Source organism: Medicago sativa, chromosome 7, assembly GCF_051527215.1.
Source record: "Medicago sativa cultivar Bolivia chromosome 7, Bolivia_mono, whole genome shotgun sequence".
NCBI classification, from domain to species: Eukaryota; Viridiplantae; Streptophyta; class Magnoliopsida; order Fabales; family Fabaceae; genus Medicago; species Medicago sativa.
In genome coordinates, this window is record NC_140755.1 from 61,172,704 (window position 1) to 61,184,286 (window position 11,583).

The window sequence follows — 11,583 nt, forward strand, 5'->3', positions numbered from 1 at the left end:
TGCATCAATTATTTAGAATGATAAATTGTTGCTATCTCTAAGTACGAATTTTGTTGACTTATGTGTTGAAGATGAATTTTTTTTCTTTTCTTTTTTGCATTTGATTTTTTGACTTTGTTGTTTTAGTTAATATATTTGGATGGTTATGTTTTCCTTACATAATTTAATAACTACTGTGTCACCCTGTTAATTCATATTTATATCTTGTAGATTGACTTAGTTTGACTCTCACTCCTCTAACATCAACCTCTCTCTCTGTAGGTTCTTCTCTCGGCTCTCTCCTTCACAACTCTCTCTCTCACGGCTCTCTCCGTCACAGATCTCTCCCTGACGGCTCTTTCTCTTTCTCCTGTAATTTCTCCAGGTATCTCTCTCTTTTTGTAGTTTCTCATGTAATTTCTCTCTTTTTGTTATGGGTTTTTATTCTTTTTTGTCGCAACTTCTGAATTTATAAATTTTTGTAATAATTTTGTGTGTTATAGAATTACTTGTATAATAGATGTTGTTTCATGTCAAAGCTATCTAGGAATTACTTTTTCTGAAGTACTTGTTTAAACCGACCTTGGTTGTTATGTGCCATGCACGCTGCTTAGACTTGAGATTCTTATATTGTGCGTTTGAAAGTTATGGAATTTGAGGGGAATTTGCGCTATATTTTGTTCTCTTTTCAGATTGATTTAAAACTAATATTAACAAGTTTGAATTGTATATGGTTTTAGTGTTGTGCTTTGGTTATTTTACTTAATTAATTACATGAACTGTGACAACATGTAGAATATATTCATGTGCTGTTATATATGGCAGAAGATGTTGATATTGTAGGCGTAATAGTTTTGTAACCCTTTTGTTAAGTAACATGGTTATTTTTTGTTATAATATATGCAGTAGATTGATGATTTCAAGTGTGTGACATACTCAAAAGATAAACTAAGAGAAATCCAAGAAGAATGGTGTCAGTTCATGCTCAGCCTAAAAGTTATATGATATTTTTATAATAAGGTGGGTTTCATGTTTCTAAATATATTTGCTATAGAAGTGGTAGTTGTTTTAATTTATAATCTTGCTTTAATTTGTACACATGATCAGTAGTACTTTGAATTTATCGTTAATATAATATAGTGTTATTGCTTAATGGTGTTTTCTGGTATATATTCAGGTAGAAGAGAGTGAACGAAATTTGGAAATGAATGATGATTTGCCTGCTAGTTTTGGATAAAAATGTTGAGAAGATCAAGAAGATAGATGAAGACTGCATGATAGCATAGAAGATTTTGATCTTTATGTTAACTAATTAGTTGTAACTCCTAGAGATATTTATGTTACCATATTAGAGGCTATACATTTGTGACTTTTATGCTATATATACATACATTTTTTATGATATGGTTAAGTTTTATTTGATAAATAATAGTCCCAATTATAACGTGCCAAAATTATATATATTTCCCTTTAAATTTCAGACTTTATATATATTTTACTTTAAATTAATAAAAAAAACGCTATCTGCAAAGGAAAAAAAATTGACAATATAATAAAATAAAATAAAATAAATGTTTCTCCTAGCGCTTTTTTTCCTTTATAAAGCGTTATCTAAACATATTGTTACATAGCGCTTTTAAAACAAAACGATGTCTTTAAACCTATCTTAGATGGCGTTTTTCTTATAGAAAGCGCTATCTAAGGAGATTCTTAGCTAGCGCTTTTTGACATAAAGCGCTATATAACCCATGCTTTAGCTAGCGCTTTGTACAGAAAAAAAAGCGCTATATTACTTTTACCAGCGCCATTTACAGTAGCGCTTCAAAAGCGCTATCTAAAGCAAAAAAAAAGCGTTATATAAGCCCATTTTTGTAGTAGTGGATTGAAGAAGGAAACAAAGATAAGAGAGGATCAGATGAGACAGGATGGAGAGAGATGGAGAAAAGGAGGGACTATGTGAGTGTTTCTTGATTAAGGGTAGTGCGATGAAGATGAATCTTGGAGAGGATCATCGCAAACCTTTCTCAATTCTTTCCAGAAAAAGAGTCTTTTTGTTTATGAAACAACCTAACAACAAAATTCAACTAAAATTTAATCACTAGCTATGAAAATGACAAAGTTGAATTATAATTTCTTTACCAACTTCAGCACAAGTATTTTTTTTAAGGAAACATCAGCACAAACTTCTTCACAATTAAATGCAATAGAAAAGAAGAGAAACAGACATGTTAGTTCCCATATTTCCACTAATAGAGCTTAAAAAAAAGTCAATTATTTTAAGGCTCCATTTGTGAGAAGTAGTAAGGTAACAATGCCACATTTATATACATTATGAAATTAAGTGACTTTATATATTTTACAAGAATCAAAACTCTTTCAAATTCAAAAGCATTCAAACACTTAGAATTTTTTTTTATAAACTTAGTATCTTAAAATTTCTTAAGGTATAGAAGTTTCTCATTCTTAAAGTTAGTTTACCACTCTTTGAGATCTAAAAGTGTAAACACATACAAATTTATTTGTAAACTCTGATTGTAGAAGCCCTCTTGTGTGAGGCAAAGAAGTCTCTGACTTGTGTTGGAGCAATTGTAATCTTGTGTGATTATAGTGAACAAATCTATTAGAAGTACAAGGTGACATGACTAACTTGGATTGTGGGGTGAACCATGATTTCTCTCTCTCTCTCTCTCTCTCTCTCTCTCTCTCTCTCAATCTCTCTCTCTCTCTCTCTCTCTCTCTCTCTCATTATCATGCTTGCTCTGTTTTGTTTAACACTTAAAAATATTTTAAGAAAAAGTCAACAAAATTCAACCCCCTTCTAGTGTTTTTTCTCAACTACATGCATTATTACCATTAATGAAATTGAAGCAATGTTCTTGAATTTTTTTCATAATTTTTTGTATGCATATTTAGAACTTTAAAATACGGTTTTCCACAAAAAGAATGATTAATTATGAATTTTCATTCCTTATAATTAAGAATTTCTTGAACAATTTATTATCAATTCAGCCCTCGTTTAAAAACTCTAACATCTTATGGTGAAGATTCTTATGATGTTTTTTTTTGAAGGAAAGGTTCTTATGATGTTATAATTATGCCTAAATAATTAGGGAACACAATTTGATATGTGACTATATTTTTACTCAAAACAAAATTGCAAGTTTGTACGCTATAGTTAAAAAAATCAAAATAAATTGAGGCTTATTCGAAATGCTATAAAATTTTGCACATCCTTTCTATGTATTTTTATAGATGTCTCTACGATCAATCATCTCGCAATTCAATTTTTAAGTCAAGATTTCCGTTGTTTTCTTTTTTGAATTTTTCGCTCTTCAAAAATTATGTTGTCTCTCATCGAAAAATTATATTTTTTTTGTGAAAAATTGTAATTGAACATTTTAAACATGTATGAAAAATCATGAAAAATTTCAATTTCTAAGTCACTTTTCTGGACTTCGTGTAATATTAGAGGGTCAAAATTGTATGGTTAAAATATGTGTTTTTATTTTTACAAAGTCATATTGATTGTACAAAGTCCAATAAAGAATCACAAATTTCTTTTGAAAAACACATTGATTGTTCTTGGTTGAGACCAAACATAAAAAAAAAAATGCCATGAATGGATAAAATAATGTTTTCATTTATTCATATAAAAGGGGAATTCTTTGAAGGCAAAATGCATTTTCCTTGATATCTAACATAATGAATAAGAGGATCCTTGCAGAATGTTGATATTTATAGAAAGAAACAATTTAATGAGATCATTGATAATGAAGTTGTAAAATCTCAAAGAATCATAGGGTATTCATAGACATGGCAACGCACAAGGTATTGGCTACAAAATAAGCTAACAACAAAATTCAATCACTATTTATGAACATGATTGTATATTCTAGACTCACTATATACTTCTCATGCAAAATTTTAGAAATAATTCATGAATGTGACAAATGATTTATATATCAAAATTATTTAAGTGTAGTATATGTAAAAAAAATTATAACCAAATGCAATAATATATATATATATATATATATATATATATATATATAATTTTTCTACTTATACTACACTTAAATAATTAAGAGTAATAGAAAAATGGACAAATGTGTGTTTGTCTTTTCTCTAGTACAATATTGTACTTAAAAGTTAAAAGCAAAATTAGGGTGGTTAGCTTTTAACCACCATAAGGATTTAAAGCTTAAGTTTATCTAGAATATGTTGAAAAGGATCCCCTTTTGTTGAAAAACTCTAGCATTTATGTCTCGCAAAATAGTCCAAACACAAGAGAACCAACTCAAATGAAAAGCATGACAAATCTTATTTGAGAAACCACCAACAATCGAAATTGAAGTAATTGGTCCTTAATATGAGTTGTCTGGACTGAAACCCAGCTCAACTAATTATAAATATCTAACCATATTTTACCAAAATACTCGCATGTCAAAATCAAATGATCAATATCCTCTTGACAGTCGTAGCCACCCCAACAAAAATGAGTATTCAGTTGAAGCACCTATCTCCTAATTAAATTATTTGTTGTTGGAAAACGGTTACATAATAAGCGTTGGGTAAAAATGTTGACTTTGTAAGGAACCTCTTTGTGTCAAATGGTTTTTGGTTGATAGTTCTCTAAAGGTTGATTCCTTGATGTCAAAGAGTTGTAAACACTAGTAACATTGTATCTTGAATAGGCATGAAGTTGCCAAATCCACATGTCATTCACATTAGCATGCAAAACAAAGGATAAAAGTGCACACCACTTGCTCTGGTTCCTCCTCCCAAGCCAACAATCTCCTCCGTCATTTCCAAATCTCACCACATTCCCCCAACCTGACGAAAACATGTTCGACACAGTCGCCAATTTTCTATCAGCAAGGTCAAAAAGGTGATTGAATCTATCCTTCAATAAGCCTCCCTTCAGCCAAGGTTCCCACCAAAACAAAGTACCTATTCCATCTCCCACCTAACGTCGTAAGTGATCACTAAACACACTACCTTCCCCCCTCTGGACCACCCTTAATACTAATCGAATTTTTCCTCCACACAAAAGATACTCTCCCCCTCCTCCCATCACAGATAGTTCCAACTTCCTCACCATACCTCACTGCTAACAATTGATACCACAACAACCTTTTTCCTCCCCCAACCTCTAACACCACTTACCCAGTAAAGACAAATTAAACTATCTTAGCCTTCTGACCCTCATGCCTCCATCCTCCCTTTTAAAGAAAGAGTATCCCCGTTTTCCCCAACATAATACGACACAACGCGACTCTACTACTTGGCCGGACGGACCGACCTGCTCTGATACCAATTGTAACACCCCGTTTTCCCCAACATAAAAATTTCATTTAAAATCAGAGTATTTAAATCACAAACGGAATGTCACATACTTCTTTTAAAACATAAAATGGATAATAATAATTATCCTTCAAGTTTAACATCATAAAATCTGAAACTATGCAGCGGAAAATAGTTCAACATAATAGAAATCTTGGCACACAGGCCTTATTGGAGATTCTCATAATTAGTTCATAAAAGAAACACGTAAGGAATAGAAGTAAAAGCAAGCCCCCATCCCGTTACGTATCAGAGCACCTAGACACCAACTGAGAGTCCACTCATGAACGCCTCTAATCTTTATTACCTGCACATTACCCACGGTCGAGGCAACATATACGCAGAAGGGGTGAGATTTCATAATCAATACATTAAGCATATAATCCAATAAAATGCATTTAACAACTTAAACATTAATAACATATCAACAATTAACAATTAGCATATTTTTCATTCCATAACAAATACAATCATCAAATACCATTACTAATTTTCATCACAAATCATAATCAACTTAACACTCAACTTGACGACACAACTCATCCTTGACCATGCAACTCTATCAACTCAACAACAACCTAACAACACGACTCATCTTTGACCATGCAACTCTATCAACTCGACAACAACTCGACAACTTAAACATCATGAACTTCTTGATATGCAAATGCATGTGGTACCAATCAGCAACAAAATGAGCATAATAGGCTCTTCAACGTGTGAGCACAAAGGCTGCCGGGCCTAAAGCCCCCAACTTTAATGAGCACAAGGCTGCCGGGCCTAAAGCCCCCAACTTTAATGAGCACAAAGGCTGCCGGGCCTAAAGCCCCCAACTTTAATGAGCACAAAGGCTGCCGGGCCTAAAGCCCCCAACTTTAATGAGCACAAAGGCTGCCGGGCCTAAAGCCCCCAACTTTAATGAGTATGCAATGAACTCAACTTCCAACAACTTAGACAACGACGTGTACAACTCATACGACTCATAATCACGGACGACTTCTTAAATTCCAACAACATAGACCGACTCATGCAACCTCAAGACACTAACAGTCGACAACAGAAAACAGCAGCAACATACAACAATTAACAACGCTTGAATGTGTTAACATTCACATAAAGAATTAATTACATCAATATAAATATCATAAAACATCATTATAGCATTCATGCAGCAACACTTCTAGTTTCAGTCACCATAACAGACTTCTGGAGCTTATGAAAGCATCCTAAACAGCTCTCTAACTTACTTCTAAGGTCATCTCAAGACTACACGTGCGAAAGGATCGCATCGGGACAATTTTGGGCAACTAACAGCCTAACTCGCAGTGGCGAGTAACTTCACTCGCAATGGCGAGCAAAGTGTGCATTCTGGGTTCCTACGTATTTACTCGCAGTGGCGAGTTATTCTGCTCGCAGTTGCGGGCTCACAGGTCACTCGCAGTTGCGAGTTACATTGCTCGCAGTTGCGAGTTCTGGGTTCTAGCTCGCAGTTGCGAGTGTTCTTGCTCGCAGGTGCGAGCGATGAATGTCAGTACGGCCAGAAACCTAAAAATTCCAACTTTTCACTTAATCTCCTAATTCTAACCTCAATTCAACATCTAATTATCATCTTATGGTATATCTGAGTTCTGTACACTAATTTAGCATCAATCTAACATATGTTCATGGTTCAATCATCAAAATTGTTCTTAAACCTAATTCTCAATTCTCACCAAAACTTAACCTGATCATGCTAAATTCATCCTATAGAATCATACTCTTAATAATATTGAAAATTAGTCTCACCCTTACCTGGTTATGATGAAATCGCAGCTCTCCATAGTTCTCTTCTTTTCTGACTTTTCTCCCTTTTCTCCAAAAGCGTTTCACGTAAAAACGTTTCTAACTTATGTTTGCCCTATTTATCTTTTCGTATTACTCTTCTCACCTCTAAACTTACTCTTTACACATCACAGCCCAATTCTAATATTTTTATTTTATTTCTCATATCTTATTTTATTTAATAATAAAATAAGTCACACCAACATAACAACTTCACAACATCAATATACTTCACGTCATTCTAGAAAATCACATAATTTATCTATAAATCATGCAAACATATTTAAATTCTTAAATCATATATATATATATAAATAAATATATAAATCCTCATTAAATTAAGTAAATAATTAAGACGGGCGTTACAACTCTCCCCAACTTATAGAATTTTCGTCCTTGAAAATTTACCTCAAGCAAACAACTCTGGGTAAGACTCCATCATCTTACTCTCCAGCTCCCACGTCAAGCTTTCACCAATAGTGCCGTTCCAAACAACTCTCACTAGAGGTATTTCTTTGCCTCTCAACGTCTTCATTTTGCGATCATCAATCCTCAAAGGTAAAGTCCCCACCGTAAGGTTGTCTCTAACTTGCACGTCATCACTCTGAATCACATGGGACGGGTCTGGAACATACTTCCTCAGCTGCGACACATGAAACACATCATGTAAATTTGATAAATGCGGTGGTAAGCCAACTCTATAAGCCACCGTGCCAATTCTCTCAGATATCTGATAAGGACCAATAAATTTCAGAGTCAACTTCTTAGACTTCAATGCACGACCAACACCGGTCATCAGAGTAACTCTCAAGAACACGTGGTTCTCCTTCTTGAAACTCAAGATCCTTCCTACGCTTATCATGGTAACTCTTTTGTCGACTCTGCGACGCTTACATCTTTTCTTGAATCATCTTCACCTTTTCAGTAGTCTGCTGAACAATCTCTGGTCCTAAATCCACACTTTCACCTGTTTCAAACTAACACAACGGAGTTCTACACCTCCGACCATACAAAGCCTCAAAAAGGTGCCATCCCAATACTTGGATGATAACTGTTATTATACGTGAACTCTATCAACGGCAGATGACTATCCCAACTTCCTCCTTGCTCAAGTACATAAACTTAACATCAACTTTCTGCGCATCCTTAATACTTTTCAAGAAATCATTATCAATTTTCAGCATTCCTAGCTTAACACTCCGAGACGACATTTCACAGACTAAGCTCAAATCTCTAAACTGTTCAAGCGATTCAAACTCTTTAACCATCGTAGCAGACATATGTAAAGTCTTCCTACTTAAGGCATTTGCAACAACATTAGCTTTATCCAGATGATAATTCAAACCAAAGTCATAATCTTTCAACAATTCGAGCCACCTTCGCTGTCTCATATTCAATTCTTTCTGATCAAACAAATACTTCAAGCTCTTGTGATCACTAAACACCTCGAATCTCGAACCATACAAGTAATGTCTCCAAATCTTAAGTACAAATACAACTGCAGCTAATTCAAGGTCATGAGTAGGATAGTTTCGTTCATGAATTCTCAACTGTCTTGATGCATAAGCAACTACCTTACCATCACCGCCTAAGCCCAACTTGGACGCATCACAATACACCACAAAAGGTTCATCAGTTTTCGGTAAAATCAAAACTGGAGCCGTCGTCAAACGCTTCTTCAATTCATTAAAACTGTTCTCCCAATGAACATCCCACACAAAGGTTTTACCTTTACACGTCAATTGCGTTAACGGAAGTGCTAACTTAGAAAATCTTTCTATAAATCTTCGGTAGTAACCTGCCAAGCCTAAAAAGCTTCTAATCTCAGTAACAGACTTTGGAGTCTCCCATTGTGATACTGCTTCAACTTTAGACGGATCAACTGCAATACCACTACCAGAAATAACATGGCCAAGAAAACACACTTCCTGCAACCAGAACTCGCACTTAGACAATTTAGCATACAACTTCTTCTCTTTCAGCACTTGCAAGACAATCTTCAAATGCTCAGCGTGTTCTTCTTCTGTCTTAGAGTAAATCAAAATATCATCGATGAACACAACCATAAAGCGATCCAAAAATGCATGAAAGATGCGATTCATATACTCCATAAACACACCAGGTGCATTACTAACACCAAAAGGCATCACCTTATATTCATAATGTCCATAGCGCATCCTAAAAGCCGTCTTCTGCATATCTTCATCCTTTATTTTTATCTGGTGATAACCCGACCTCAAGTCAATCTTGCTGAACACACGTGCACCCACTAATTGATCCATCAAGTCATCAATTCTCGGAAGTGGATACCTATTCTTTATAGTTACTTTGTTCAACTGTCGATAGTCAATACATAACCTCATGCTACCATCTTTCTTTTAAACCAACAATACCGGCGCTCCCCAAGGTGAAACACTTAGCCTTATAAACTTCTTATCAAGTAAATCTTCCAACTGTTTCTTCAACTCTGCCAACTCAGAAACTGACATACGATAAGGTGTCATAGACACAGGCTTCGTTCCTGGAATAAGATCAATAGAGAATTCAACCTCTCTCTCCGGCGGCAGACACTTCCTGATGTGCAAGTAAGATCACACAACAATCTCTTCGGCAAAACTTCGGGAAATCCTCACACAATTTGCAACTTATCACTCACTGCTTGATTCTCAATAGACAGTGACGCCGTCAACGAAACCATCAAAATTCCATCACGTGCTAACTGCTTCAGCTGCTTAGTAGACAAAAACGCTGTTCCACTTTCTTCTTCGGTGGAAGAAAGGTACACCGACTTACTAAAACAATTGATACGAACATGGTTGTACTCCAACCAGTTCATACTAGGTATTACACAACAACAACAAACAGGACAACTCAAATACAGTACAAAACTATAATACGACACAACGCGACTCTACTACTTGGCCGGACGGACCGACCTGCTCTGATACCAATTGTAACACCCCGTTTTCCCCAACATAAAAATTTCATTTAAAATCAGAGTATTTAAATCACAAACGGAATGTCACATACTTCTTTTAAAACATAAAATGGATAATAATAATTATCCTTCAAGTTTAACATCATAAAATCTGAAACTATGCAGCGGAAAATAGTTCAACATAATAGAAATCTTGGCACACAGGCCTTATTGGAGATTCTCATAATTAGTTCATAAAAGAAACACGTAAGGAATAGAAGTAAAAGCAAGCCCCCATCCCGTTACGTATCAGAGCACCTAGACACCAACTGAGAGTCCACTCATGAACGCCTCTAATCTTTATTACCTGCACATTACCCACGGTCGAGGCAACATATACGCAGAAGGGGTGAGATTTCATAATCAATACATTAAGCATATAATCCAATAAAATGCATTTAACAACTTAAACATTAATAACATATCAACAATTAACAATTAGCATATTTTTCATTCCATAACAAATACAATCATCAAATACCATTACTAATTTTCATCACAAATCATAATCAACTTAACACTCAACTTGACGACACAACTCATCCTTGACCATGCAACTCTATCAACTCAACAACAACCTAACAACACGACTCATCTTTGACCATGCAACTCTATCAACTCGACAACAACTCGACAACTTAAACATCATGAACTTCTTGATATGCAAATGCATGTGGTACCAATCAGCAACAAAATGAGCATAATAGGCTCTTCAACGTGTGAGCACAAAGGCTGCCGGGCCTAAAGCCCCCAACTTTAATGAGCACAAGGCTGCCGGGCCTAAAGCCCCCAACTTTAATGAGCACAAAGGCTGCCGGGCCTAAAGCCCCCAACTTTAATGAGCACAAAGGCTGCCGGGCCTAAAGCCCCCAACTTTAATGAGCACAAAGGCTGCCGGGCCTAAAGCCCCCAACTTTAATGAGTATGCAATGAACTCAACTTCCAACAACTTAGACAACGACGTGTACAACTCATACGACTCATAATCACGGACGACTTCTTAAATTCCAACAACATAGACCGACTCATGCAACCTCAAGACACTAACAGTCGACAACAGAAAACAGCAGCAACATACAACAATTAACAACGCTTGAATGTGTTAACATTCACATAAAGAATTAATTACATCAATATAAATATCATAAAACATCATTATAGCATTCATGCAGCAACACTTCTAGTTTCAGTCACCATAACAGACTTCTGGAGCTTATGAAAGCATCCTAAACAGCTCTCTAACTTACTTCTAAGGTCATCTCAAGACTACACGTGCGAAAGGATCGCATCGGGACAATTTTGGGCAACTAACAGCCTAACTCGCAGTGGCGAGTAACTTCACTCGCAATGGCGAGCAAAGTGTGCATTCTGGGTTCCTACGTATTTACTCGCAGTGGCGAGTTATTCTGCTCGCAGTTGCGGGCTCACAGGTCACTCGCAGTTGCGAGTTACATTGCTCGCAG

General features: G+C 35.5%; 1 long non-coding RNA gene across 1 annotated transcript; it reads left to right on the top strand.

Moving 5' to 3' along the window:
• Positions 1–460: 460 nt before the first annotated feature.
• Positions 461–1,408, top strand: LOC146907375 (uncharacterized). Its single transcript, XR_015019922.1, has 2 exons — positions 461–999; positions 1,157–1,408. It is a non-coding gene; the product is annotated as an uncharacterized LOC146907375 (long non-coding RNA).
• Positions 1,409–11,583: the final 10,175 nt, after the last annotated feature.